Source organism: Ambystoma mexicanum, chromosome 4q, assembly GCF_040938575.1.
Source record: "Ambystoma mexicanum isolate Mex_15411 chromosome 4q, UKY_AmexF1_1, whole genome shotgun sequence".
NCBI lineage: Eukaryota > Metazoa > Chordata > Amphibia > Caudata > Ambystomatidae > Ambystoma > Ambystoma mexicanum.
The window spans coordinates 1,100,426,569-1,100,446,013 of NC_090928.1; positions in this window are offsets into that span (position 1 = coordinate 1,100,426,569).

The following is a 19,445-nucleotide window of genomic DNA, read 5'->3' on the forward strand; positions in this document are numbered from 1 at the left end:
AGGAATTGCCAGCTGAGTGTAATAAGCTTAGAAGTGTAAGACATAGCTGATGAGAATGTAGTCACATGTTTGGTCAGTGTTAGATTGGTATCAAGGTGTACACCTACAGGGTAATTCATAGATTTTCGCACAAAAGTGGCGCACGCGGCTGGCGCACAGCGTGCCCGTGCGAATGTCTGCGCCAGCCGCGTGCGATAAAATCAATTTCCCCGCATAGCGTATTCATGGATTCCCACCTCCAAAAGAAGACGTGGCGCAGAGTGGCGCAGCGACCCTGCAGCAGCGCCAGTTACGCCCCCAAGAACGCCCTCGCGCAAGGAAAAGCCATCAAGATCGCAAAACCATCGCAAAGGGCTGCGCCTGCGAGAAGTATTACACGCGAATGGCCTGGGTGCGTGTATTTCAGGGGTGCGCGAGAAGTCCCACACGCAAATGGCCTGTGCGCATGTATTTCAGGGGCTCGCGGGTGGTACCACACGCGATCGGGCCTGGGGGAGCGTGTGCGTGTATTTCAGGGGCTCGCGGGTGGTTTCACACGCGATCGGGCCTGGGGGAGCGTGTGCGTGTATTCCAGGGGTGCGCAAGAAGTTCCACACGCGATTGGCTTGTGCGTGTGTATTTCAGGGGTTTGCGGGTGGTTTCACACACGATCGGTCCTGGAGGAGCGTGTGCGTGTATTTCAGGGGTGCACGAGAAGTTCCACACGCGATTGGCCTGTGCGCGTGTATTTCAGGGGCTCGCGGGTGGTTCCAGATGCGATCGTGCCTGGGGGAGCGTGTGCGTGTATTTCAGGGGCTCGCGGGAGGTTTCACACGCGATTGGGCCTGGGGGAGCGTGTGGGTGTATTCCAAGGGTGCGCGAGAAGTTCCACACGCGATTGGCCTGTGCGTGTGTATTCCAGGGGCTCGCGGGTGGTTTCACACGCGATCAGGCCTGGGGGAGCGTGTGCGTGTATTTCAGGGGCTCGCGGGTGGTTTCACACGCGATCGGGCCTGGGGGAGCGTGTGCTTCAGGGGCTAGCGGGTGGTTTCACACGCGATCGGGCCTGGGGGAGCGTGTGCGTGTATTTCAGGGGCTCGCGGGTGGTTTCACACGCGATCGGGCCTGGGGGAGCGTGTGCGTGTTTTCCAGAGGTGCGCGAGAAGTTCCACACGCGATTGGCTTGTGCGTGTGTATTTCAGGGGTTCGCGGGTGGTTTCACACGCAATCGAGCCTGGGGGAGCATGTGCGTGTATTTCAGGGATGCGCGAGAAGTTCCACACGCGATTGGCCTGTGCGCGTGTATTTCAGGGGCTCGCGGGTGGTTCCAGACGCGATCGTGCCTGGGGGAGCGTGTGCGTGTATTTCAGGGGCTCGCGGGTGGTTTCACACGCGATTGGCCTGTGCGCGTGTTTTTCAGGGGCTCGCGGGTGGTTTCACACGCGATCGGGCCTGGGGGAGCGTGTGCGTGTATTTCAGGGGCTCGCGGGTGGTATCACACGCGATCGGGCCTGGGGGAGCGTGTGCGTGTATTCCAGGGGTGCGCGAGAAGTTCCACACGCGATTGGCCTGTGCGCGTGTATTTCAGGGGCTCGCAGGTGGTTTCACACGCGATCGGGCCTGGGGGAGCGTGTGCGTGTATTCCAGGGGTGCGCGAGAAGTTCCACACGCGATTGGCCTGTGTGCGTGTATTTCAGGGGCTCGCGGGTGGTACCACACGCGATCGGGCCTGGGGGAGCGTGTGCGTGTATTTCAGGGGCTCGCGGGTGGTTCCAGACGCAATCGTGCCTGGTGGAGCGTGTGCGTGTATTCCAGGGGTGCGTGAGAAGTTCCACACGCGATTGGCCTGTGCGCGTGTATTTCAGGGGTCGCGGGTGGTTAAACACGCGATCGGCCTTGGGGGAGCGTGTGCGTGTATTCCAGGGGTGCGCGAGAAGTTCCACACGCGATTGGCCTGTGCGCGTGTATTTCAGGGGCTCGCGGGTGGTTTCACACGCGATTGGGCTGGGTGCGGGTATTCCAGGGCTGCGCGGGAAGTTTTACACGCTCGCCTACAACACGTAAGCATGGAAACGAACGTGGCCAATCCGGAAACACGTACGCCAGCAGGAAGTAGGCGTACGTCCACCCGCACAGCATAAAAGTGCACGCAAACAACAAACAAGCTCAGACGCCAGGATGAACATACCGTTCCAGCAGCAGTGGCCGTGGGATACTGCAGGAGGAGGAGGAGGATAGTCAGGGCCAGAATTTTTACACCCAGAACCAGCCTTTTTGGGATGCCTGATGACCATGTGTATGGGAGGTACAGGTTTCCACCTCACATAATACTCGACCTGGTCAGTGAGTGGGAGGATGACCTCACATCAACCACCCTGTGCTCCCAAGCACTCAGCCCCCTGGAGAAGGTCCTCAATGTACTGCTCTTCCTGGCCACTGGATCATTTCAGCAGTCAAGTGCCATAGTGGGGGGGGTGTCACAGGCCACGCAGTCACGCTGCCTACACCAGGTCTTGGCCATCATCACTGCACGCCCATCAGTCCGCAGGCACATATACCTGCCCAGAACACCTGCAGAAAGGCAGGCTGTTGCCCAGGAATTCTACAGGGTGGCACAATTCCCCAAAGTGCTAGGTGCCATTGATTGCACCCATGTGGCTCTACGTCCCCCCAGGGCAACTGAGCACATCTATAGAAACCGCAAGCACTGGCATTCCATCAACGCCCAGGTAGTATGTGATGCCAAGGGAATCATCACCTCAGTATACGCCAAATATCCAGGCTCCACCCACGACAGTTTCATCTACAGAATGTCTACCCTAAACCGGGACATAGAAGCTGGGCGGCATGGCGATACATGGCTGCTCGGTGAGTATTAATGCCACTGCGCATGCATGCATGTCAGATACTGAGTAATGTCACAACCCCACTGATGATACCCATCACCACCTCCCCAGGGGACAGTGCCTACCCTCTCAGCACCCACATGATGACGCCAATTCGGAACCCCACCACGCCGCCCCAGGTAAGATACAACACAGCCCACATTGCAACCCGGGGCATCGTGGAGCGCACATTCGGAGTGCTCAAGTCACGCTTCCGCTCCCTTGACCGTTCTGGCGGACAGCTGTTATACGCTCCCCCAGTAGTGTGCAGGATCATAGTGGCAGCATGTGTCCTGCACAACGTTGCAACACGCCGGGGCCTGGCCGTGGACATGGTGGTGCCCCACATCCCCAACCACATGCATGCCCACTGCGCATGGGAGGGGGAAGGGCACGGGGTGAGGCAGCCCGTACGCAGCTCTTGGCTAATTACTTCACATAAAATCACACCCCTGTGGAGTGCACACAGCCCTGGCACATACCAGCTGACAATCAATGATGATTGTTACTGACAATTATGATGTGTCAATGGACAGTCAACTGTCACAACCATGCCAGCCTGAGATTGTACATCTGGAAGTGTTCCATTGTGTGCTTCCCAAACTACACAAACAGCACCAATGCTGCGCTCAAAAGACACACTTCTATGCTGCTGAAATCATTACCCCCTTGCAAGAAACAACATGACAACAGTGCCATGTCACCAAACCCCTCCCCAGCACTGCCACCCAACACACCATGGCATGACATGCCATGTGAGAGCAAACAAAGTAATCCCCCAAACATGACACATGTCACAAAGTACAGTGTCCCTAATGGAAAATGGCCACACACAATATGCCCACATGAATGTAGAAACAACAACACACATGACCAAATACTTACCACAATACAATCGACATAGCATAAACATGACAGTACTAAGGCAAAGGATACGTAGTCTTGCAACATGAGAATGCCAGCACATCCACCACCTCCAACTGTACAGTGTTGTTGCCACGCACATCTGGAAGTCCACTGCTCACAACATGAGCCCCATCTCCATAGTGGACGGCCTTGTGAAGACATGAGGAATGAACCTGCAAATCAGGAGGGAGACATGGATGCACAAGCACACATCAATACACCATGCAGTGCACAATACAACAACAATATGCACTAGGAATGTATACACAGTATTGACTACAGACTGCCCACACAGCTCATGGGAGTCCAACGTCACTGTGTAATTCACTGTCACTTGGGCACACCCTTTGCAAGCCCATGGAAACGGGAAGCAGGAGGGGTGTGTGTCTCACTGACCCAAGCATCTAACCCAAACTCAGGACAAGCCTGCATGTGCCCAGCCGGAATACAGTGGATGCCCACGGGAGCCACACAAGGCAACACACTGCAACAAAAAATCAAAAATTAAAAATAGAAAATCAAAAATCAAAAATCAAAATTCAAAAATGGCCATGTGTGGGCCAGGGGGGTGGGGGAGGCCACCCAGGAGGTCCGAGGACAGGGTGCCCACCAACAGTCACCTGCGTGAATGTTGCAAAAAAAAACACCTCCATGGGCTCATGGCCTGCACGGCTACTAAATAGTGGGAGATTCACTGCTGGATTCGCTCTCCTCAACCTCTGCTGCTGCTGCCACAGGAGGTGGTGGTGCCATGGGAGGCAGCCCACGCAATGCTCTAGTTTGGTCCTCCATGGCAGCAAGCATGCGGGCCTGGAAGGCCTCGTTCTGGAGGGATATGGTGCGGAGATCCCCATGCAACACCCGACGTGTTGCCCAGACCTCCGCCCGAGCTGCCTGCATCTCTGCTGAGAGCATACGGGTGACGCGCTCCAGCAGCTGTTCCGTCCTGGTGACAGTGGAAGCCTCAAGGTCCACAAGAGTCTGGCTGAGGTGCCGGACCTCTCCCCTCAGGGCTACCCTCTGTCCCTGGGCATCTATAGAAATTGATTCCCTCAGATTGTCCAGGGCCGCCTGTCTGTCCCTGTTGGACGCCAACATGTCCTCCCTGACTGATTGGCATATGGAGTCTGTTGCCTGCTGTAGTAGCTCCATCTGCCTTTCTGGGGGGACAATGGAAGTGGCCACCCTCTCCATGGCCTGAGCAATCATTTCGGATGATGCTGCCTGTTGGTTGGCCATACCGTAAATGGATTGCTCCCATGCGGTATTGCCTGGTGGCGGACGGCCACCGCGTTGGCGGGCACCACACCTGTCTGGGGCAAGGCGAACTGCACCTTGCTGTGTCGGCACTGCCTGAGGCTGGAGGACTGCATTTCCCCTCTGAACTGCTGGCCCAGGAACAGGATCAGATGTTGCGGAGTGTGGCCGTGCATCCGTAACCACCACAGGCGCACCTACCAACACTGACATCCCCATAGTGGGCTCTACCCCTGGTGCAGGTGGGTCGGACAGAACAGTATCCCTTCCATGAACACATACCTGCGAATCCACATAGGGCTCATCCGAATCAACACCTGAAAAGAGTTCTGGCGAGGTGCAGCCAGGGACACCACGGGACAGTATGGCCTGCAGCAAGAGAGGGTTCTCCCCCACCACCAAACCACGTCCCCCACTGGTGCCTGGTCGTGCTTCAGATCCCTCCTGGGCCTGCACCATCTCCTCTCCCTCAACAGCATCAGGTGCGTCATCCTCTGCAAAAACAAGAAAAAAAAAATGGAAACAGGCATTAGCACCATGGCACGCTATTAGGCCAGACAAGCTACAGTACCAGTACTTGATTTACACATGTCCCACATGACTATAACCCTCCCATGCATGCAGTGGCCATGAGTTGGAAGGGGAGGAAGATGTCAGACACTGATGACACCAAGATGGGAGAGCAACACACCAGCTGCATGCTGGCTAGCAGTGCCATCACACATTGGCCTGTGAGTGGCATGTCCAATACACATACATGACACATGCCATCACACAGATGGCATGTACCATGCCCATGACATATATGTGACAATGGGGCAGAGTGATGCGCAGTAGAACCAGGTGAATTCCTACAATCGGCCTGCTTAATCAGCTTAATACGGAACAATGTGGTAGCAAGATGCCACTTCAAGGGCAACTGGCGCAATGTAGTGCAAAACGCCTACTGTGGCCAGAAGGGACACTGTAATACCCAAATCCCGGGGCGCAGAATGCATTGGATGAAGCACATGGGTGGGACAAAACACTCAGGCACACACACCCTGACCTGGCACTCAACCGAATCCCCTCCCACAAACTACATACACATGGATCACACACACATGCATGTGCACTCACCCGACAATGCCTCGTAATCTGGCAGTACTCCCACACCTTGGATCTGCTCCTCTGTGACGTAGGTCCCAGCAACATGCTCATGTAGAGTGAGTTCTATGTCCTCTTGTGGAGACCCACCTCCAGTCACCAGAGTTGCGGCATGACTTGAGGCCAGCTTTGTCTTTGCCCTACTTTTAAGGTCGTTCCAGCGCTTGTAGCACTCAACAGCTGTGCGCCTCATGAACCCAAGGGCACTTATGCTGTCCGCGATGGACTGCCAGTGTGCCTGACGTCGAGCAGGTGTAATCCTACACCCTGAAGTGACCAACATTTCGGCGTCATGTTCGGACACATACTGCACAAGTGCATCCAGTTCGGCATCATTGAAGCTAGGCTTCCTTGACGTGCCGGACCGTGTAGCCGTGTCGGGGTCATCAGCCTGTACTGGATGAGCACTCTTCCTCTTTCTTTTTGTGGGTGGTGGGGATCCGGAGTGCCCTATGCCACTCTGGACACTAGAGTCAGGAGCACCGGTGGACTGTGTAGTAGTAGTGTGCGATGGCACACTGACCACATGTCTTTCTGCAGGCATTAGCTGAAGTGTGATGATGGCAGGGGCAACCTCAGTCTGATGTAGCGGGACCAACACTGTCCTTGCTGGGGGAGTCAGAGATGAGGTGGACGGAGCTGCAGCTGCCCCTGCAGCCTCCCCACCCCGCCTACTCAGGGCAGCAGATGACATAGCTGCCCCTGTACCATGTGGCCTGGTGACACTGGCTTGCGCCGCCACCCGTGGCCTAGACTTGGCGACCTGGAAGTCAGCCTGGGAGTCACCCTGTGCTAGGTCAGGTGCCACAACGGGCCGGTCCAACAAGGGCTGAGCAGGGATGGTGTCAGCCACGTTTCCCTCAACCATGGGGGGGTAGTGTGTGTCCCTGACTGGTCCTCCACACGTGGGGGGCTTGGGGGAGTCTGCAAATCCTGGCCACGTCCCCTACCACGCCCACCACGCCCACCTATTGAGGCTCGGCCACCTTTGCCACCCTTACCACTTGCTCGCCTCCTAGCCATGGCACTGATGGAGTTGTGCGTATGGGAGTTGCAGTGGACAATTGTCCTGGGCAATTGGGGGTCAAAGGGGTAGGGTACTAGATGGAATTCGTACCCAAGTGCTCTAGCAAGGCTGTATGTAACCCCTGGGGTAAGATGACGGGTCACGCAACGCACAGGCACCCCTAAAACAGAAAATGACGTGCACGCGACCCCTCGTAGACCACGTGCGTGGGAAAAGGAACCTGCACTACGCTGTAGCACCCAGGAACACAAAAATGAACGTATGCATGTCACACGCAGCTTACAATGACCTCTGAAGGGGTACGCTACACACGGGGCTAGCACAGTTGGTAAATACGTGCGCGACTCACCGTCTGCCTGGGAAAAGAGCGTGAAAAATATGCGCGTGCGCGCGTTGGCAACACCCCCGCCAAAAGAAGAATTGTACACTGTCTGAGGAGACAGGACAAAAGGAGAAGTCAACGCTGATTGAGGAAACAGGTAGAAAAGATTATCAGAAAAATACTGACAGAGGTTACAGGGAGTACGAACTGTAAACGCTGTGAAGTAAATCGCGTGTGAACCGACAAGAAGTATAGATTTCACTGACTCGCTCTCCACGGGAAGCACGTACAAGGAAATGACGTACTACACGCACCTTTTAAACCGCAACACACGTCCAACGTCACTTCCGCGTATACGCACTGAGGCACTATCCTCCAATCACGCAGGCTGACACTCGGACGTGGGTACAGGGACACGCCCGCGCGTGTCACGTCACAGAGGCGCCTGCGCTGTCAGGGCCTTTGGTCCAATGGAATTGTGTACACAGGCAAATCGCGTGTGGAACTTCTCGCGCACCCCTGGAATACACGCACACGCTCCCCCAGGCCAGATCGCATGTGAAAACACCTGCGAGCCCCGGAAATACACGCGCCCAGGACAATCGCGTGTGAGAAGCTTCTCGCGCACCCCTGAAATACACGCGGCCAGGCCAATCGCGTGTGGAACTTCACGCGCACCCCTGAAATACACGCACATGCTCCCCCAGGCCCGATCGCGTGTGTAAACACCCGCAAGTCCCTGAAATACACGTACCACGCTCCCCCAGGCCCGATTGCGTGTGTAAACACCCGTGAGCCCCTGGAATACACGTACCCCGCTCCCCCAGGCCCGATCGCGTGTGTAATCACCCGCGAGCCCCTGAAATACACGTACCCCGCTCCACCAGGCTCGATCGCGTGTGGAAACACCCGCGAGCCCCGATCGCGTGTGTAAACACCCGCGAGTCCCTGAAATACACGTACCACGCTCCCCCAGGCCCGATCGCGTGTGTAAACACCCGCGAGCCCCTGGAATACACGTACCCCGCTCCCCCAGGCACGATCGCGTGTGTAAACACCCGTGAGCCCCTGAAATACACGTACCCCGCTCCCCCAGGCCCGATCGTGTGTGGAAACACCCGCGAGCCCCTGAAATACACGCGCCCAGGCCAATCGCGTGTGGAACTTCACACGCACCCCTGAAATACACGCACATGCTCCCCCAGGCCCGATCGCGTGTGGGCCTTCTCGCGCGTGTAGGACTTTGGCGCACATTTTTTTCCTGCGCAGGGACGCTACCGCCGGCTTTCGTGTGGCGGACATGTATGGGCCTGTGCACGTCTTTGGCCGTGCGCTGTTTTTCCCTATTCGATTCCATGAATACGTGTTGTAGGCGAGCGTGTGGGCGTTCTGCGCACTTGCCTGCTGTACTTCCCCTGTGACGCCCACATTTTCACAAGTTGTTCCCCATTCTGCGTGTGACGCCCCGTGTTACGCCTACTTTTGTTATGTGCGCCGCGCTATGTGTGAATTCGCTGTGGCCTTATCGCACGGCGTTCGATGACCTGTGCGCCAGCGTGCGCCGTGCACTTTTTCAGCGCACATCCCACATTTCGCGCGTGCATGGACTTCCATGAATAGATGTGCGATGTTTTCTGTGCGATAATCGCACTTGCACTGCGATAATCGCACTTGCACTGCGATTTTCGCTATTTCACTGCGAATCGCACGTCTTCGCACGCGTGCGCCGTTTTTTCGGCACACGTTGATTCCATGAATCGGCCAGCTAGTGTTTTGGCTTGGTTGAGGATGGCGATAGGGGTGCCGTCGATGGTGATTGAGGCATAGTTTTGGAGGAGTGCTTTGATTTCTCCTGGCAACCCTATGATGAGGATCTCTGTCTTTTCATCATTTAGACAAAGGCTGTTATTTGCTATCCAATTTTGGATTATGGCATAGATCTTATTGATCGTGATTGTGTTTTGCTCATGGTTTCCCGTGATGGGAATCAGTATCTGCGTATCATCAGTAAAAGTAGTGTAGATCACACCCATTGCGTCTAATGTGGCAAATAGTAACTTTGTTATGTAACTTAAAACCTAGCAATGTTTGTATGGCAAAATGTATCAATGTTTGTATTCAAAACCCAGCAATTTTCGTATGCCAAAACTAAGCAATATTTGCATGCCAAAACCCAGCAATGTTTGTATGCCAAAACCTAGCAATGTTTGTATGCCAAAACCCAGGAATATTTATATGCCAAAACCTAGCAATGTCTGCATGCCAAAACCGAGCAGTGTTTGTATGCCAAAAACGAGCAACAATTGCAACTTAAAACCTAGAAATGTTTGTATGCCAAAACCTAGCAATGTTTGTCCATCTAAACCGAGTCCCAACTCTACTACCCTTAACACCACAACAAACTCTTTCACTACCACCAACCAATACCTTAACCTAGCTCTTATCAATGCCCGCTACCTAGCGGTGCATGCCTTAGATGACCATGACCTCCTAATTAGGAATAACCCTGATGCCTGAGCCATTGCAGAAACATGGCTGCACTCGGCATCCAGACCAATGCTATCTCTCGCCCTCTCCATGGGCTGGCTACATTATCTACAGAAGTGACAAACTGAACTCTAGAGGAGGCGGAGTGGCCTTCATTGCTAAGGACCAGCTGCTCATTAGACTAACATCCTCCGTTCTCAACAACTGAAATATCCTCACCCTCAAATGGAACACATCCTCCACCAACACAATCCATATTCACCTTGTCCATTGCACACCAGACTCTACCATCACCTTCAAAGAAGACCAACTGCCGCGGTTCATTACGCGGTCACACTCAACTCAAAGAGTTCCTTTCTCCCCAATGAATGTGGTGCAAAAAAAAGCACTGTTCATTTTTTGGGCGATTTTTGTTATTTTAACACATGTACAAAGGAAATACCAAGCTTCACACTTTGGATTTAAAATGAAGGGGATCAAGGGGAATTCTGTTTTGGACCCTGCACACTTATGTCGAAACAGGGTTTTGGGATCAATTCTTTTTGCAAATCTTTAAGTCTATACCGACTCAAACCACACTGGGAAGAGCTGGTTGGTTTTGAATGCACAACAAGACCCATCCGTGATTTCTAGGGAATTAATTGATTTACTTAAATATGCTAACGATCTACATGGACAAACAGGATATATTACTATGGGGATATAACTACAACAATGCTTGTAAAATGCAGGGTCTATGCAATCTATGGCTTTGGGGAACATTTTACTTACAGGAGAGGCCTTGGGATGGGCATCAGGGAACAGCAGGGAACGTCTGGGACAGCAATGGTGTCAGTTAAGGAGAGTCCCCTCGAAATCCTCCAAGGGGGCCCAGTCGGCTTCTATGTCTCCTGGTTCCTGTCTCCAATGCAAGATTAGGGGCTCTTTTCTGGGATGTTTCTCCCAGGATTTCAGCAGCAGGTTGCCTCCTGGAATAAGTGAAAAGCCCAGTCCTAATTAATGCAAACTGATCTACTTATATGGCAAGTTATATCACAAACTTGAAATGAAAGGGATTGGTTAGTTTTCTCTACCCACCTCCCACCCGTGTGCTAATAGGACAAGGAGATGGGGAGAGGGAGTCAGGACAGCTGTGGGAGGAGAATGCTTCGTCATTCCAATTTGAAAGTGGGCTCGGCCTGTTTAAAACTCTGAAAATCTATCATCATGGAAAGCACCCTAATTTTTCAAATCTTTCCATGTATGAATATATTTTTAAGAACTGCATTTGAAGGCAAATCAGATGATGCTAATCTGAGGTTGACACACCCTTCCTATGTACAGATAGATTTTTTCTTAATTTACTCAATATCTGTATCAGTGAAAAGTATGCCACTTTGTAGTGTTCATGTTAATTATTTCCTTCACCTTCACACCAACATTCAAAGCTCTCAGACTCAAGGAAAGGTCCAAATCAGATTTTCATTAATATTTTTAGTTATGTTTATCACACAAACATCGTTTTAACCTGGTTCAAAGGGGGTGACTGGGACCTTTAATAAAAGTCTGGAATGACTGTTGTGGCTTCTATGCTGCCCCTTTTATGCAATAATATGTATGTTCCTATTAATTCAACTGCTCCTTCCCCTTTGTTCTCTTTAAGTTGCATTTATCCTTAGGCACATGACTAGGCAGGGGCTGGCTCATGTTTATGTCCGCCTCCCCCGTGAGGCCCTGAAAGCAACTGATAGCAACTCTAATGTACATTTTATGGGAATTGTGACCTCACATTCTCTTCTGCTGAAAGAACAGGCCTTATCAGTCCCTACTGTGGTTTCTATCTATATTTTTAAGTAATGGCCCTGATTGATGCTTGACACCCAGGCTCCTCTCCCCAGGATAGCAGAGGAGGTTAAGTTTCATATTTGGAGAAATGAATGGCTCATGCACCCTGCAAGCAATGGCCTTTTAAACTCACCCACAATGCAATTTGCATGACAGCTTATAGGGCACCTAGGCCTTATCCATATATACTATGTTTCTGTAATTTCACAGTTTCAAAATACACGAGTATCACTTCTGGATTATCCATATGTACAGGGCAGTTATATCAGAAAACCATGTTCAAACTTTGAAAGTCACGTGAGCATTTTTCTTTGCATACTGTCATTTGGATGAGGGAAACATAAAAAGGAAATTCTTTTATTTCTTGTAAATGCAAGGAGCTTGATTTCAATTTCAATGACTGGAGCACCATCTGGTCTTGCATTGAAGATAATGTATGCACTCTGTATCTATAAGTACAAGTGCAGCTCTCGATGGATTGTCAGCCACATGTCTTTCTTTTCCTGAAATGCATTGCACATATCTTCGCACTTTTATTTGTCACCCACTTTCTTTCATTAGGCATGTTCTTTTTTCAATAGGCCTTACTTCTGACATCACCATTTATGTGCTGGCCTTATACTTCAGTGGGCATTTACAAATGACTCTGGCCTCTTTATTTCTGGCCTTCAGGGGCTATATTTCATATACACTGAACACTACTCCGCATCTTAAGCAACAACATCAAGTCCACCTCGCAGATGCTACTTATGGGCAATGTCAACTTGGGCTTTAACGACCCCCTTGACCTACCAGCCATCTCACTAACTAATGGCCTCACATTCCTTTGCTTTGTAAGAGGATTCAATTCAACACTACAGCTAAGTCAATGCCTAGTCTGGGATACTGAATGGAAACCCTTATTGATATATCTTTATGTCCAGGTCATGAGTTCTGGATGACTACCCCTATTTACAGCTCTCTCTTAGAATTCCCCTAACCCCACTGAGCCAAGAAGTAGTTCTGTTTTGCAAGTTTAAAAGGTTTATTTGAGAATTTAACAAAATATAGATACCACGCTTTTATAATAAATTAATAATCAATATCACCCTTATAAATATAATGTTAATCAACAATGGGTAATCTGACACTAGCACACTTCTTTATAATCAATGAGGAGTTGGTATAGGATGGATAAAGTAGCAAAAATACTTTTATGATTTCAAGGGAAAAGCAATGAGGAATAAAATGCAGTACAGAAATACTTGATACGATTTTAGCAAAAGATAAGATAATCACTTTTTCTCTCGCAATTCACCCCCCTCCCCTCTGCAATGTAAGAAATGGAAGGAGATGGAAAGAGGAGCACACAGTTCTCAGGAATGCAATCAAATACAATACGAAATTCAGTTCCCCCCCCAGCAAGCTTAAAGGAAACAGGTATGAGTTTTAAAACACAGGCCCAAGTGCTTTGAATGTGGTGGCAGTGAAGTGAGAAATATGCTGAAAATGCTTTTAATTCCCTTTAGGAGGTTCAGGGTGAGTGGGAGATGCATATTGGTATTAGTTCAGGCTCACTTTAGCAATGCTCTATGAGTTATTACCAGGTTACAAACAGATTTTAACAAAAGGAAGAATGGAGCTGCTATTTTGACAAGTGGAGAAATTGAGCCAAAATCGCAAATCGCGGTAAATTTCGATTGCGGAAGAAGTATCGGGAGTAGGATGTCGGTTCTAGGTTTGTTGGAACGCTGAGATTCTAAGCTTTCAGAGGAAAGTTAAATCCTGTTCCTATCCCAAACGGTTCCAGAGATACGGATGATTAATTAAAGGTAGTTTTTCGGATTTAAAGTAAACTCAAAATGACAGGTGACAGCTTGCAGCTTCAGAATTGACAGGTGACAGTTGTGCAGCTTTACAAATGACAGATGACACGATTTCTAGGAGGCTGTTCTACTTAGGTTAAAATAGTTTGGATTAGATTATTTTAACTAAGAGATTGGTTCTGCACAGTTCTGCTAGGTACTCACAATATAAATTTTAAATAGGCCTCGCCACGGATCTGGTCAGGTTTGGACTGGACTCCGGTTCTGGTCTTGGCACTTCACAGTGATCTGGGGCAGCTCTCTGGTTCTGATCACAGCGGTCTGGGTCACTCTGGATCTCTGGTCTGCTTTCTGGGTGTCTCTGCTTTCTCTGGGTACAGCACTGCTTCTGGATCTTTCTGGCGCAGGGTTTCAGTCCAGAATCAACAGCTCAGCCCGGCTGTGAATAGTCTGAAAATGATTTTAAGGTTGCTGAGGCCTGCTGAGAAGAGTTCTCAGTTTGTGGGTTTAGGCCCTTGCTTTAAGTTCTGAAGTAAAGTTCTGGTCTTTGGAGATTGATGGATGTGAAGTCTGGATCTCTGGATGTGAAGTCATCGGTCAGCATGCTCCGCAGCAAATGGAATTGAATGTCTCTACCTGTCCCAGCAGTCTCTTTTTATGTGTTTGGAAAGTGGGTGTGTGCCTGGGCCTAGCTAAGCCTGCCCCTCTCTACTTGTCATTGGCCCAATTCTCCCCTCTCCCATGATTGGGGGAAGGAAATGCGAGTCAGAGTGATGCTGTAGGTTTTATGGTCAGAGGATCCTCCCCTGTTCAGTTTGCCCACAAATCTATATTTGATTCAAATACATCCTTCCCAGATATACAATTTGTTGAAATTACATATACACATTATATATTCCTTATGGTCCATGCTTGTCCACCTCTGATCTTCCTGGGGGCTTGCATTCAAAAATGACAACATTTTGCGCTTTTTAACTGGTTTTGCAATATCGGACATTTACCCAAATGTACACACATGTGTGCAAGGAGTATGGACATTCATTGATGAATTGTCAGATTTTTAACATGCAGACATTTGGAGTGAGACCCTATTTTCCGCTAGCAACCCCCCAGAATACACCACAGGGTCCTATAGCATCTCAAAATGTTCACAGAAAAATCACAAAAATAATGATATTACTTATATAATTCTGACAAGTCCGCACTTTGAGTTATCTATCTTTTTAAAATTATGCCCTGGTCAAAAAGGGGTGTGGCTTCCCACATCACAGGGTGAAATAACTGGTTATCCACTTCCCCCAAGCTCAGCTGCTAGCAGAGGCACTGCCCCTCCCAGTTTCCCCTAAGAGGAAGCCACTTTACGGCCCCCCAATATAACATTTGCCTGAGTCCAGGACAGGCCTTTGTTCAACTCCCTGTAGTCCCCAGCTGCTCCACCCCTAATCTAATCAACAGGGCCATGTGACGTCAGGATGCAGCCAGTCCTGGGAACACAGCTGTTGATCCAGTATCAACACCTGTCGGGGGTAGTTGTCAGGCAGAATTCAGTTTCATTAAGCCAGGTTTCAGCTAAATGTCACTTTTTGTTCCCAGTTTTCTACATTCAAATCAAACTGACAATTTTTACATATACATTAAATAATGACTTCCTTCAAGTCATTTCAGAATATAGTTTTACATTGTATCCACATCTTAGCAAGTCTTTCCTTGGTCTGGTTTTGTTTCATTTGTTCAGTTTTACACAAAAGTCTGGTGGTTTTAAAACTCCGGCTTTCTGATTGTGGTGAGTACTGGTAATGCAACCATTTTTGGGATTAAGAAAATGAATTCCCCACAAGAAGGTTGTATCTTTGCAGTGGTCTCGTGCCAACTGCGCAGTTCTCCTATTCTGGCGTGAATGTGGGCGGTGACAGCTCATCCCCACATCCACCCAATCTATTGATTTAGTTTGTTCTGGGATAGAATAATGGGCGGCGACAGCTCATCCCCACATCTACCCAGTCTATTGATTCAACATGGGTCAAAACCCATGACAGCTTTGACCAATTGATTTGTGATCGTACTCACATCAAAGGAGTGCACTAGACTGGCTGGCTGACACAAACTGCCTCATCTACATCAAAGCCAACTCACCTTACCGATGGTCAGACCAACATGTTGTCACCTTCTCACTCTCCGCAGGCCCACCCCCAAACCATCCACCAGCCACCCCCCCCACCCCACACCACCACTGGCCTGCAGTTCACGCAAACTCACCAAAGAGAATCTCTCCCCATTCCTCAATGCCCTTAATCCCGACCTTCTGGGCATTTCAGACCCCGAGCTCCTAGTGGAACAATACTCCATTACCTTGGCCAACACCATCGAAACCATTGTCCCACTAGTGCCCAAAAAACTAAACCAGCAAACCACATAAACACGTGGTACACCCAAGAACTTACATCCCCCCCAGAGCTGAAAAGAACTTGCAGAGTATAATTGGAAAAATACTCCCTTTGACTACTCCAAACTCAAATTCCCTACCCTCACCAATGAATACAAAACAGGCATCATACAAGACGAGGCCTCCTCATTTATACTAGGATCGTCAATGCTAATTTGGATTCAAAGGAACTATTTGCCAACCTCTATGAATTGGAAATCCCAGTCCCCCAACTCTCTACCATTCTCAAGGACTCTGCCTGGTGGAAAAGCATTCAGAAAGCCGTCCTGCTTAAAATTGACATGCTAAAAAAGAAGATTCTTACCAAAAATGCCTGGATTGCTCATCAGCATCTGCCCATCCACATGTCCACTGCCAACAACTCAGGTGCCCCTCTGTTTACCTTCCATAAAATCACCTCACAGGAAACCTCATGCATCTTACAAAGCCTCAAGTAATCTAGATGCAAAGGGGATGTCTGCCCGACCCCACGGATCAAAGACGGTGCCAAGACTGTGCCAACAAACTAGCACCCCTCATCACGGCCAACATCAATGCCTCCTTCAATATGGGTGTAGTACCTACATGACTCAATGAAGATTGGGTCCTCCCCCTACTAAAAAAAAACTCTCGACCCTACCATCTCAATTAATTACCGGCCCATCACCACTGTACCATTCCTCCTAAGAATTCAAGATAGAGCAGCCTACCTATATATTCAGTGCCACTTAGAAACCCACCAATTTCTAGGTCTGTGCCAATCAGGCATTGCCCCAGCCACGGTACTGAGTCAGCACTCCTGGACTTGAAAATTGAGCTGGACGTGATTAGAGATTAAGGAAATTTGCCCATGCATCTGTAGAGGAGGTCTCAAATGAAGCCTGCACTCCAGACGCCCATTTCAAAGTACCAAGAACGTTCACACCGAAATACGTGACATATAATGAGCAAATACACCAGCAGAGAGCGCAGTAGGGCTCTGCCCATTGCCTATCAGAAGAACAATACCTGTTGAAGTACCAATAACCAGACAACCATGGACAGTAAGGCACCCATTGAGAAAACGATACCAGCAAATGAAACAAAATGAAGGTTGCTTAAACACTGTCCCGGAAGAAACTCAAAAGGCCTTAATTGAAGATGAATGGTGATGTCACGAAGGCCCGAACAGACATGCAGATAATAGATAAGACGACGCAAAGATGACACACAGAGACGAAAAAGCAGTGAATAAGGATATTGTGAACCTAGAAGGAGAGACGATGTTGAAATATAAGGAAACTTAAGCTGTAAAGCAGGATGAAGTCATTCAACCAGCTAAACGCCTGTACATATGCTTGAATCCGCAAGGAAGCTAAGAAAACAATGCGGCTTGCTTTGCTAATAGACAGTGGCAAGCGCCGCATACGCATATCTACCTCACCGAAGTACACTATACAAGTGCGAGTCCACTTTACACAAAGCAGAATTAACTCAGGTTACTAGAGGTCAAACAGGACAGGATTCGTATTCCAGCTAAAAGGAGAAGAGATGGCTGAATCGAAACTCAGCAAGAGCAACTCGTTCCTGTGGAGCCAAGGTCAGACCAATAGAACGAGTGAACAGTAGCCTCACAGAATCAAAACTTAAGAACACAACAGCCTATCTCAGGAAGGCCGAGATAAGGAGGGCCGGGCAGGTGGCAAGCTGAACAAGAATTAAATGCACAAATTGAAGAAAACTAGGCAGATTTACGGTGTGAGCAGCATGTGACCATCTGAGTAAGAAGAGGCACAGGTTCACACCTATGCCTGGCTGTCGCCCAGACAGAGATAGCATAACTTTTTCTGACAAGAAGATACAGTTTTGAGGCCGACCACAGTCAACCAATTGAAACATAGCCACTAAAGTAATGACTGATTGAAGGGAGGCCGGGTGAATCTTGGGGCATCCTGCACCTGGCTGACCACTCTGAGTGCTGCTAAGTAAAGTGGAGATTTATGCATGGGGTTGACACCAACCCAATCACAATGGACCAAATAATCTAGGGTCCTATAGTTAGTAAAACCAATGAGACGTTGTACCTATAGTGACGTCTACTAGAGTAATGTTAGAAGGAAGGGCTTATATGCTCACCTGATAGTGTTTATCCACCCTCTTACTCCTTTACCATATACAGATATAGTACCTATAGTAAAGTTAACTTTTCCCAACCAATAGAATTAGATGTTAACTTTTTGAGTGTTACACGTCAATGATGACGAGTTTTGGGTATAAATGTTACTGTTTGTATGAGGTTCTTGGAGTTGAAGCGAGACGGGCTATCACATCACTGTTGATTTCCATGTTTCCCCGTTTTTTGTACTTGTCATTAAACGGACTCCCCTTTGCCAAACCATCGAGTTGTCCTTATTGATTCGTGTTGGAGTAAGAAAACCTGCACCCCCATCCATCTCAAGGTTCAGCTACCTTGTCTTAAAGTACTGCAGAACAAACCCTGACTCTATGGGTCTGCCGGGGGTCTCTCCAATACTCTTCTGCTTTCCGCTGCCTTCTACTTGGTCGTTCATAACATATTATTCCATCACCTTACATCCACGCTCGCCTTCTCCCAGGAAGCCGCTGCATGGATTGTCTCCTTCCTCGAAGGTAGAGTTATGAAAGTCTTTGCCGACAATGCCTGTGCCTCACCCTTCCCCATCAGCCGTGGGGTTCCCAAGGATTCTGTGTCTCTCCCATGCTCTATAACATTTTTACAAATCCCCTCTTAGACCACCTGAACTCGCTCGGCATAGCCTATACTAACTATGCCGATGACACAAAGATCCTCCACCCTCTCACACGGTCTTACTGCAATGACACTGCCACCCTCGGCTCCACCTATGCCACTATCCAAACTTGGATGGTGACCCATGGTCTCTGCATTAATGATGAGAAAACGGAACTTCTAGTTATTGGTCCTGCTGCATCCTTAAAAAAATCTTGACTCACAATACTCCACCTTTAATATCGCTGGATCACCGATCTCAGTCTCCTCATCAGTAAAAACACTACTTTACCTCGATGCAACTCTCTCCCTAACATGCCAAGTAAATGCTATCTCTGCTGCAGCAGCCTACTTAACGAAGCTGCTCTATGCTGCCAGACCCTTCCTCACCAGTGACAACTGCCTAACAACTGCCCGGGCAGTGGTGGGTGCCAGACTCGATTACTCTAACGTCTTATTCACTTGCACATCAGCTTGGAACATAAATAAGCTCCAAACCATCCAACATGCAATACAATGCTTTGCACAGTGCACTCAATATCTCTCGATCAGAACATATCTCTGACACCCGCAGGGCAGCGCACTGGCTACCCATTAGTGAAAGAATCTTATTCAAGACCCTCTCAATCATGAACAAGT